Here is a 12,488-nt window from a genome sequence, read left to right as displayed (position 1 = left end):
ACTAGGCGACCGCCTAGGGCGCCAAGATTTGGGGGAGCCAAAAAGCGGTGCCCCCACATTTATTTTTACACTATTGCTGGAAAACGAATGAAAAAAGAAAAAAGAAATGTCGTTGAACTTGCATTTTAACTTGTCATTCTTCTCTCGTACATTACAGCTATAGCCTATGCCAGCTCTGCATGGCAGGCACAAGCATACTGCTTCACTACGGTACAAAGTGGCAATGACGTCATTCTTCTCATCGCACGCAGCCATTACCCGTTCTGACAGGCTGTTTATAATGCTACGTTTACTAGTTTTCAGAGGTTGTTGACTGAGGCTAAACTATTTTTGTTGAGTTGTTTCAGATCTAAGACACTGGCAATTGCTGCTGCATCATTTCACTACTACTTTGTGTCAATTGTGTATGTTAAGTATTTTAGTGTACATTTTTATCATGTGTGTAGGTTGTTGAAATTTGTGATACTGATATTGTCAGTTGTTGTATGACGGAGTAGCCGCCATTCTAATTTTATAAATTTTATTAATAACAATAATTGGATATTCTAAAGGTAGAATAAAATGTTGTAGATTCTGATATGAAAGAATGAAGGAAGGAAGTGTACGTGACTAAAAAGGGTGTATTTATTTTCACTAAATATGTAGACTAAATAATTAAATTAATTGATGTTGCCTTTTCTCCATGCAAAACTCCAGGCACCATTTTAAAGGGCAACTGTTAAAAATTGGTGTTTAGACTTACAGTAGTTATAAAAAGTAATGGGAACATGCAATCTTTTTGAAAACATTGAACCTTTCTGCAGTATTCAAGGAGCCAAAACAATTAATGAATAAAAGCTCCTAAGTTAGATCAGGCTTACAGAAAACCATGTCAATTCAGGAAAATACTGAGGGCTTATTCACCATCTTAGAGAAACACATTTGAGCTTAACAGAGCTTGCTGGTATTTATTCAGACACTGTATTCATCTAAATACAAGCATACTTATTAGTTGAAAACCACAACTGTAACAGCAACACGGCTCTTTTCTTAGAGTGAGTTCTATGGAATATGCGCTGAGCTGGGTGACAGAAAACTTTAGGGGTAGATTATAAAGTGAACTTCTCTACACTTTCCTCTAAAACACCATCTTCTCTAGTGCAAAAAATGTTTCTCGTTAAAATAAAAATTGCAGTAATGCATTTCTTTAGACTATTACAAAGTGAGGGCTGAATCATGGCACTAAACTGTCTCTTCCCTCAAATCTAGACAATAAGCACATTGTAGACAGTGGTAGTTCATGCTTCAGCCTTTTTAGCTGGAAAAGTCATATGGCTATATGATGACAACAGCTGAGAGTATTCACAACAGGAACTAAGAAAGAAACATAGTCCAAATTACTGCAGCAACTGATCTGCCTTAATATGCTGATATACTGTAATTCAAGATTGCATTAGGCCTGGCATGAAACCATCATTCAGTGCATGAAAATTATAATATGCACCATCCTTTCTACTACAGGGGACATATTTAGTGCAGACAGAGGTATTAAAGTTCATTTTCATTCTTTGAAATAATTAAGTAGAGTATTACACGCATCTTTTGATGGCATTACAGGAGGAAGTGCATTTAAATAACTCCTCAGGTAACTACATTAAAACAAATCCTCAGAAACTGGAGATTTAACAGAAATTTGAAAACAACATGTTAATGCCTCTCGTAACAGTATTTTTCTGTTCGTGCTTTTATAAATTTGCCAAACAATGGGATCCATGTGGCAGTATTTTTTTCTATGGCACTTGTAAGTGAAAATTGTTTTTCTTCTACTTGCAAGTCAATTCATTGCGAAGTTTCAAATTGGGAAGGAATCACAAGAGGACAGGGAATACAACCTCAAGAATAATTTCAGTCTCCTGCATCATTTCATCCAGGTCTCACTGGCATAACAAAAAAGTTGCAGTCATGTATAACTGTAAAAAGAGAAGCTCATTAACAAGAGCAGGAGAAATGAACTGCAAGCTTTTTAAGTATTCAGAGGTGCCTGCCAGCTTGGGGGCCCTAGAAATCATGTGAAAGAGAGGTGGTTTTGGGTAGTCGTAACTAAACGAGTCATTAAAAGGAAAACCAGCTTCCTCAACAGCAATGAGCAAAACCAAAGCAAAAATTAAGCACTGTCTATGGCAGCAAACAGTTTCCTGCATCTCTTCCTGTTACTGAAATAATTACTACTAGAAGAACTGTTCTGAATTACCCTCACCTGTCCCCTCCTCTTCTGTGGTTAAAAAAGGGCTTCCCGGTGAGACAGACTCTGAAGAGAAAAGGCAAAAGAGTAATTTAGGCACAGCGCTGCATTGGGAGCTACTTGATGTGCATGGTGCAGCATCACTGAGTGAAACGGAGAAAATGAGTACATTATGATGGCGTGTGGTGTAAAGATTTTTACTATTAGGAGTTTTGCAAATATTACAAGCATGATTGCCATCCCAGAGTCACGGATGGTGCTGTTACAGATAGTCATGCTTGCAGTACTTAACTAGCCCTGGCAGAAATACTGCGCTGTTAGCTGTGATGCAGTTCTTTGAAGACGCTATTTATGCATAAGTAAAGTTAATTTGCCCTCATTGCCTCCTCACCCCAATTCAAAGTCTCTTTCCAAGTGAAATAATTTATGTGCAGGGCTGATGTCTTTAAGATACACATACAAATAAAAAAATATTACAAATGTCAAATAGATTAATCATAACCAGCTATATCCCTAGCATACAGATATATGTCCATACAGAATATACTATGCACAAACATATGCTGCATACACTTACTGAAGAATGGTGAGTATACTTTTCCTGAAAGATCTTATAAGAGGGTCAATGAGATGTTTCTTAAAAGTATTTGGTATTGAAGTCCCTGAATTGCATTCTTCAGTGGTCTTAGTTAGTATTGCTAGCTACAGTGACAGTGCTTTGTTTGGATTATATTGATTGACATTTCATGTCATGCTGACAAGCATCACAAAGAGTTGCATAGTTCTGTTTCTCTGTTTTCAGTGAAATGTTATCAGTCCTTAGTTTCACCACAAAGCCAGCCTGAAGGTTTAAGCAGCTCTGGTCTAGTGCATATTGAAGCAAAGAGATTGAGCTTGAATATGAACTTATTCAACTCAAAGACTGTCCTGTAACTATGATGGGCAGCTGAACATTATAGATTTTATGACTACACAGACAATTTTCCACTCTTCAGACTAGGAACACAATCACGGTATTGCCAAAAAAGTCTCTTGTGTTTATTTATCTTCTGTTACAGTTTGTAACTGTTCCGCTCTTTACCACATCAAAGAAATGAAATCTTAAGTGCTGAAGCCAAGAGGGTGGACAGGCTTTGGTACCCTGGACAACATACCTCAACATCAGTCTGACAAGAGCTGAAATGATGAAATCAGTACATTAAAAACGGATGATGCTGTAACCGTCAATATTAATCAGCCATCAACAGCATCATTCATTTTTAATTTACTGGTATGCAACAGATTTGACTATGCCCATAGTACTTCTCATATCAATGAACCCAGAATGAAGGAAGGTACTATTGCCAGGTCTCCTGTTCTTGCACAAACCACTGCAGCAAAAATGTCAAATGTATTTTTTGCTGAACCATGCTCTCATTTATATTCCCATGTTTTCACTGCTAAGTATATTACAGGCATAATGGAGGATACATAACTGTATACAGAATGATTATAGATATTTATATGCATCTCTAGTGAAAGATCATGCCCATAATTCAAGCATGGCAAAGCCACAAACTTTTGAAGGTCTTCCAACCACCACTACTTCCAACCACCACTACAACCTTTGGGAATCCATTAACATTTTTATGCTTAATGTTACACAATGCAATTTATGAGTACTTTCCACATTGAGTTATAGTAATAGGTGATTTAAAAGCAGCCTGACCTTAAAATGAAGTAAATGATTTGCCCAATATACAGTTTCACCAAAAACGTTTACAGACCCTTATTAGCACAAATAAATATTACACATAATTTTAAGAAGTATGGAAAATGATTTCCATTATAACAATCTATTGTCACTCATTTTACTTTCTGAATATTTTTGCTCTTGGGAAAATTTTGTCACAGCCACAAAAAAAAGAGAGAACTTTTGGGGAAAGTTTGAAGGCAACACGTACAGATCCCTTAAGCTCCAGGAAAGAGTCTAAGTGCTTGATATATGTGGGGAAGATTTGGCATTTTAGTTATCTGAACCAATTTAATGTTAAAAAATTAAAACCATTTAACTGGAACTCATGCAAGGTTTGGAATTGCCTGCTCTAAGTCTTCTACTTATTTTTAAAGAGGACAGCAGCTATTCAGCAATTTTTGAATCAGGTCACTTTCCAGGGTATTGTATTTTGAGAGTACATTAATGCTGACTGTTCTGTGCCAATTAAAGACTTGAAGATTAATAAGTTATGCTTCATAACAGGAGGTGGGTAAGTAGTACAGTAGTAATTAATTAGTGTGTATAATTTGAGCTCCCCTGATGATAGGCACTACAGAAGTGCAAGGTATTAGTAGACTATAACCATATAGGACTCATTTCATATCTCTTTCACAGTCATATTTACTAGCTGCTACATGTTCCTAAGTACAGTATAATATTTATCATAGTAACTATACCAGTTGCCCCAAAAGCCTTATATATGTTTTTCAATAAAATTCAAGCAACGTGCATAAATGCTGTCAGTGCAAGGTGTTCTCAGCATTATATCTGTTAAGGTAACAGCAAAACATGATGCACAAAATGCACATTCCATTGTTGCATTATTTCTACGCATGATGGTGCTGCTAGCCTCATTTGGTTTCTGAAAAACAAAACAATCTGTTCACACTTTTAAGAAGTTTCATGTTAAGTGTCAGACCTCATTTGCAGATTTTCTAAAGAATCTTCTTCAGGTATAAATATTTCAGAGCAAGAGAGATAAAGTTGGCAACTAATTAAATATTTGTTTTGCGTTACATCCCTGTGACACCACTTAAAATTTAGTTCCAGCTCTACATTTGCAATGGAGGTGGTTGTACAGATTTACTGGGGTTTCATAAGTATAATTACAGGCATATTTGATCAAATAAGCTAGACCAGGGGTTCCCAAACTGCAGCACATGTATCACTGTCATATGTGAGCCTGTTGGAAGTCGTATGCTGTAACAGGGTGGTCTGTCCCCTTTAAGAGGTAGTGAGGCCTGCGGCCAGCCAACTCCTGTTTTATGGTCTGGCCTCTTTAAGGAAACAGGTGTTTGATGGAGCAGCAGACTCTTTGAAAAATGGGGCCAGGTGTTAATACCACCTTAACATGATGAAGCCCAGCTGCTAGGTGACTCCCAAGATGAGAGAGATGGACAGTCTGGAGGGGGAGAACTTCAGGGAAGCATTGAGTCACGAGTGAATTTCCCTTGGATGGGAACCAAACCGTAAGGGAGATTGGTGGGCTGGGTAAGCCTGCCTGAGACACAGAACAGCCCCAAGAAGGAGGGTTGTTGGGTCTAAAACCAAGGGGAGAGAGTCCAAGAACCTGGGAACAGGTGGGCTAGAGAAGCCTTCTTGAACTGCAGCACAGCCCCATAAAGGAGGTATTTAGAATCTCTTAATCAAGGGGTAAGAAGTTGCAGATCCAAGACCAGGGCAGGAAGAAATCTGTGGAGAAGGTTATTCAGAGAGGCCAGGGGTTGAAGTGGGACATGCAGAGCTCCTCAGCTCAGAGTGAGCTGGAGGGCAACCAGGAATCTAAAGCATTGAAACAAGGGAGAAATGAAGAGAAAGTTGCCCAGTGGCCAGGTTAGGATCAGAGACCCATTTTCTGTAGAAAATACTCTGCCAAAGGGGTTCTCGGCAAAGAAATTGAAAGAGTTGCTTTACATATAATGGTGGGCTCAAGATTGAGTTCAATAAAGTGCAGCTCATTGACTTTTGGTTGAGAAGGGGAGAGAGGAGTTTAGTATGGTATCTGACAGGGCTTTGAAATTTTAATGCCCTTCAGCACTATGCACTTCTGTGAGACTAATTTTTCTGCCCTGGTGTACCACTGAAAACAACTACAGGACAAACTTCAATGCAGAACAGCCCTTCACCTGACAAAGCAACTATGTTCTGTGAAGCAAGTACACTCTAGCACTTCTTAATTTTCTCTGAAAGCTACTCAAAACGTTTTGTATTTTTCTTGATTTAACTTTTGTAAAAAGATAAGCAAATTGAACTTTGGCTCATGTTCAACAAAATCAAGATAAGGATTAAAAGGAACTTTAATTTTAAATTAGACAAGTCAAACTCTTGATTTAGTCCTGCAGCATACCAAAAAAGACACCAAGACATCATTTGACATTTAATTGTTTCCTGTAATCTGAGTAACGCAAAAAAAGAATGCACTGTCTAAAACCTGAGATGTTTAAAAAACATCTAAACTAACACTATAGGCTTCCTTAATTGTTTATTTTACTATGCATCCAGAAATGCCTATTTTGGACTTAAATAAATGTGCACAAAGAGAAGATATTTGCATGCGGTACTTCAAATACCAATTTTTTAAGAAGGTGGTACATGAACCATTAAAGTTTGGGAACCACTGAGCTACACTATAAAAGGATAGAATGATGGATATAATATTTAACGGACCACTTAATTGTCACATCGATGGTAAATCCATCAGCAAAGTCAATGGAGCTACACTGACCTACCAACTAAGATCCAGCCCAGTATTTTTGGAGCACTTTGAGTAGCTCAAATGAACAGATCCCCTTACTCACAATGAATATTACTTAACTGCACAAATATGCCCAATGATATCAGTGGAACTAATCATGGAGTAAAATGCTACCCAACATAAGGGTATCAGAATATGTCCCTAGTTAAGCACAAAACAGTATGATGATGATTTTATCTTCGAGGCACAGATACAACAGTACAAACCATTACACCTCTAGTTAGGCAACAATACTGCCCTGTGCATGTCATTCAAATCACTTTTAGGGAGAAGTCACTGATGGAACACTTACTCAACCGCCAAAGTGATCTGCTGATTGTGCTAGAAGAATAGCAGCAATGGCTAAAGGCAACACTTTTTCAGATAACCCCAAAATCTTTACACCATCTCCAGCCTTCATTCTCAGAGGTGCATACTGTTTTCAGCGATGCTCTGCCAGCTCACTTGTACATTGGCGCATAAGTTATCTGTTTTACCTACCCTTCCAAATATTGTTATATGAATCCTATCATCCCCCACCCCCAGAGGATGGGAATACTGTGTAAGAGATCACAAAGAAAACATAACTAATGAGAGGGAACAGGATGGGCTGCACATAATTAACACTTACATGCCAGCAACACTGCAGTTTTGCTGTCAACATGAATGTTTACTGTCAACAGGAAATCTCTGAACTCCACCTGCCAACAATAAGAGTTAAGTGTGGGATAAAACATTTTAGCAAAGAAATCTCAATGTGTAAACTGAAGCTGAGAAAGAATTTTATCAGACCACCAGAGAAAGCAGGGTATGGATAGGTAGGTGGATGTCTGTCCTGCTGCAATCAACTTTATAGCTGAGCCATGACTCTTAACTGATTATCTTGTCTGCACATCTCCTTCATATGTACCTAAGCATATACCATCAGTTTAAGATCATCTATCTTTAACTAGGTTTTATCAATGCTACTTCAACTTGGCCTATGTATTTACTCACTGTATATTTTAAAAGGAAGCAAAGTCTAGAAATGTTAAATAGGGGATATAAGCCAACAAGCAGCAAAAGAAAGAACAAAGACAAAATAAGTAAACGCTTATCTCTTTAGCAAGCTAACATAAAGGTTAACGAATAAGTTCATCTCTGCAAAAAGGGGTAACAAAAACGTACTTCATTTGCCAGCACTATACGTCTTGTCATGAATCATGCTTAGTGATGCATGATCTTCCACACAAAGAAATCATTATCTTGCCTTGATTTATTTTTCTCACAACGGAGCTGCTTTGAAGCTGTTTAGCAACAGACCTAGCTGGGGTGCATTCAGCTGTCTAGAAATGAAAGTGTAATCTATGAAATAATTCTAAACTGTGGCACAAATTTCATGAGCATGCCAATGAGACAACCTTCACAAAGAAACATGGAGCCTATAAGCAAAAAATGGTGCTGTAGCCAGTTCTACTAAGGCTCAAAAAGGGTCAGAAAGCTGAACGGCTTTGTTTGCTATCCCTTTATTGGCCTAGTACATAGAATCATAGAAGATTAGGGTTGGAAGAGACCTCAGGAGGTCATCTAGTCCAACCCCCTGCTCAAAGCAGGACCAACCCCAACTAAATCATCCCAGCCAGGGCTTTGTCAAGCCAGGCCTTAAAAACCTGTACGGATGGAGATGCCACCACCTCCCTAGGTAACCCATTCCAGTGCTTCACCACCCTCCTAGTTAAACAGTTTTTCTAACATCCAACCTAGACCTCCCCCGCTGCAACTTGAGATCATTGCTCCTTGTTCTGTCATCTGCCACCACTGAGAACAGCTGAGCTCCATTCTTGTTGGAACCCCCCTTCAGGTATTTGAAGGCTGCTATCAAATCCTCCCTCACTCTTCTCTTCTGCAGACTAAATAAGCCCCTTTCCCTCAGGCTTTCCTCATAAGTCATGTGCCCCAGCCTCCAAATTATTTTCATTGCCTTCCACTGGACTCTCTCCAATTTGTCCACATCCTTTCTGTAGTGGGATCCCAAAACTGGATGCAATACTCCAGGTGTGGCCTCAACAGTGACGAATAGAGGGAAATAATCACTTTCCTTGATCTGCTGGCAATGCTCCTACTAATGCAGCCCAATATGCCATTAGCCTTCTTGACAACAGGGGCACGCTGTTGACTCATATCCAGCTTCTGGTCCACTGTAATCCCCAGGTCCTTTTTCTGCAGAACTGTCACTTAGCCAGTTGGTACCCAGCCTGTAGCAGTACATGGGATTCTTCTGTCCTAAGTGCAGGACTCTGCACTTGTCTTTGTTGAACCTCGGCAGATTTCTTTTGGCCCAATCCTCCAATTTATCTAGGTCACTCTGGACCCTATCCCTACCCTCCAGCACATCTACCTCTCCCCACAGCTTAGTGTCATCTGCAAACTTGCTGAGGGTGCAATCCATCCTGTCATCCATTAGTGAAGATGTTGAACAAAACCAGCCCCAGGACTAACCCCTGGGGCACTCTGCTTGATACTGGCTGCCAACTAGACAACAAGCCACAGATCACTACCCATTGAGCCCAACAATCTAGCCAGCTTTCTACCTACCTTATAGTCCATTCATCCAATCCATACTACTTTAACTTGCTGGCAAGAATACTGTGGGAGACTATATCAAAAGCTTTGCTAAAGCCAAGGTATATCAAGTCCATCTCTTTCCCCATATCCACAGAGCCAGTTATCTCATCATAGAAGGCTATCAGTTTGGTCAGGCATGACTTGCCTTTGGTGAATCCATGTTGACTGTTCCTGATCATTTTCCTCTCCTCCAAGTGCTTCAAAATGAATTCCTTGAGGACTTGCTCCATGATTTTTCCAGGGCCTGAAGTGAGGCTCACCAGTATGTAGTTCCCCAGATACTCCTTCTTCCTTTTTTTAAAGATGGGCACTATATTTGCCTTTTTCCAATCGTCCAGGAGCAACCCGATCCCCACAAGTATTCAAAGATAATGGCCAATGGCTCTGCAATCACATCAACCAACTCCCTCAGCACCCTCAGATGCATTGCATCCGGCCCCACAGACTTGTGCACGTCCAGCTTTTCTAAATAGTCAACCTGTTATTTCACCACTGAGGGCTGCTCACCTCCTCCCCATACTGTGCTGCCCAGTTCAGCAGTCTGGGAGCTGACTTTGTCTGTGAAGACTGAGGCAAAAAAAAGCATCAAGTACTTCAGCTTTTTCTACATCATCTATCACTAGGCTGCCTGCCCCATTCAGTAAGGGTCCCACACTTTCCCTGACATTCTTCTTGTTGCTATCATACCTGCAGAAACCCTTCTGATTACGTTTCACATCCCTTGCTAGCTGCAACTCCAGGTGTGCTTTGGCCTTCCTGATTACACCCTTGCATGCTCGAGCATAGGCACTGACTTCTGCTCCCTTTGCCCCCGGCCCTGCCCCAACTCCACCGCTGCCCCACCACCATTCCAATCCCTTCCCCAAAATCCCCATCCCAACTCCACCCCCTCCCTGCCCCTATTCCAACTCCTTTTCCAAATCCCCACCCCGGCCCCACCTCTTCCCCGTCTCTTCCACTTCTCTATTCCACATTCCTGCTCCTCCCACTCCATCCCAGCACGCCACCAAACACCTGTTTGGCAGCAGCAAGGCAGGAAGCACTGGGAGGTAGGCAGAGGAGCGAGGATGTGGTGTGCTCAGGGGAGGAGATGGAGGAGGAGGTGAGGCAGGGAGGAGGGGAGCTTGGCTGCCGGTGGGTGCAGAGCACCCACTAATTTTTCCATGCGTACTCCAGCCCTGGAGCACCCACGGAGTTGGCACCTATATGCTTGAGCAATATTTTTATACTCCTCCCTAGTCATCTGTCCAAGTTTCCATTTCTTGTAAGCTTCCTTTCTGCGTTTAAGCTACCGAAGATTTCTCTGTTAAGCCAAGCTGGTCACCTGCCATATTTGCTATTCTTTCTGCACATTGGGATGGTTTGTTTCTGTGCCCTCAATAAGGCTTCTTTAAAATACAGCCAGCTGTCCTGGACTCCTTTCCCCCTCATATTAGCCTCCCAGGGGATCCTGCCCATCAGTTCCCTGAGGGAGTCAAAGTCTGCTTTTCTGAAGTCCAGAATTTGTGATTTCATGTAACACGTCACTGATGTAATCAGAAGCTATAAGGCAAGGGGAAAAAACACTATTTGTTTCATCAGCAGTTCAGTAATTCTGGGAGAAGATTTAGACCTTCTGACACATTCACAGGACATGAGGAGACTAATGAAATCAGTTGTTTTAAAACCTGAAAACCAGTTAGCATCTTTGCTGAGAAAACTTTTTAGCAGTTGCAGTTTCCTCTTCTCTCATTAAGTGAATTTAACACTGGTAAAAAGTGCAAATTTGTTTCTCCACAGAATGGCACTGAATCTGCTATCAGTAACTAACACCTGCAGATCCCCCAAGTTCCAGAACACAGAATGGGGAAGATTTGGCATTTTAGTTATGTGAACCAATTTGATGTTAAAAAATTAACTCCATTTAAGTGAAACTCATGAATGGTTTGAATTGCCAAATCCCTTTTTTTGTTAGGGGACAGCATTGCAAATATCATAGAATATCAGGGTTGGAAGGGACCTCAGGAGGTAATCTAGTCCCATGCATTGCTCCAGTTTTAAGGAGATGGTAGGTTATGTTCCGTAATGCCCATTCACTCCTTAGCTTTGCTGCCGAGATGTTGCCCTCTCCCTAGGAGCAACTTTGAAGCCATGAAGTCGTTTTTCCTAAGGCATTGAACAGTCATTTACTATTCACCAGTCACATACTAGAACTAGTGAAAGTCTCTGTAGCCTATTGCACATCTCCATTCAGCCCTTCCACACTATGACATCTGAAGGCTTCTTGATTATGCATCAGAAACATGCTGGCTTAAAACTAGCTGCTTTACATTCAGTAAAAGAGCTCTGGAAACTGGAGACCATTGTTCTATCTTTAGTAATGACTTCTCCCAATAATGAATTGCATGTCCACTGCAGTCTGCTGAGGTATGTGATAGCCTCTGGCCACAGATAACTATCCATTAAATTTTCTAAAATGTTATCCATTGAAGGTTTAAAAACTGTGTTTAACACAGTCTGGTTTTCATTTTACTTTCTTGAGGCTTCCCTGAACTTTCAGCTTCCCAAGGGATTCTTCGCCATGATTGATACAATGTGTTTTTCCTTCTGAACTTGAAAGTTGATTCACTCACAAAAGGTGTGGTACATTTTTTCAGTGTTGGAATGAGGGCTGGCCTGCACATTGTGTACAAAACAGCATGAAGAAGATAAAACTGTGGTGAAAGCAGCTGAGGGGCAGGATTTAGGAAGGGTCATGAAGAGTGCAGAAAATCTTTCCAATCATACACAACCATAGTGTTTCAAGCCATGCTTTCTGTACGTCCAGTTGAAAATTCTGTAATCTCAACCAGCTCTCTAGTTAGTATCTCATTAAAACAATGAAATTAACACAGAATTTCATACACAAACTCCAAATTTTCTCCTTGCTTTGAGACCCTATTCAGGGAAAAACATCAGGAAAGTGAGTTGTGCTATAAACAGTCTAGACTGATGCTATGTTGTCCCCAATACAAATTTGTTCCTGACTTTAGAGACAGACCCTGTCTGCAAACCTTTTGCATCTGACGAGACTTTTTACATCATTATTTTCTACCTCAAAATATTTCCATTCACCCCCTTATCTCATATGCACTATCCTTCAGAAGGAAAAGTCAAAAGTACAAATACAAGAGAGGGAGTAACTGACTAGGTGG

This window comes from Mauremys reevesii, linkage group 16, assembly GCF_016161935.1.
Source record: "Mauremys reevesii isolate NIE-2019 linkage group 16, ASM1616193v1, whole genome shotgun sequence".
Taxonomy (NCBI): domain Eukaryota; kingdom Metazoa; phylum Chordata; order Testudines; family Geoemydidae; genus Mauremys; species Mauremys reevesii.
Note: the sequence above shows the minus strand (reverse complement) of the source record.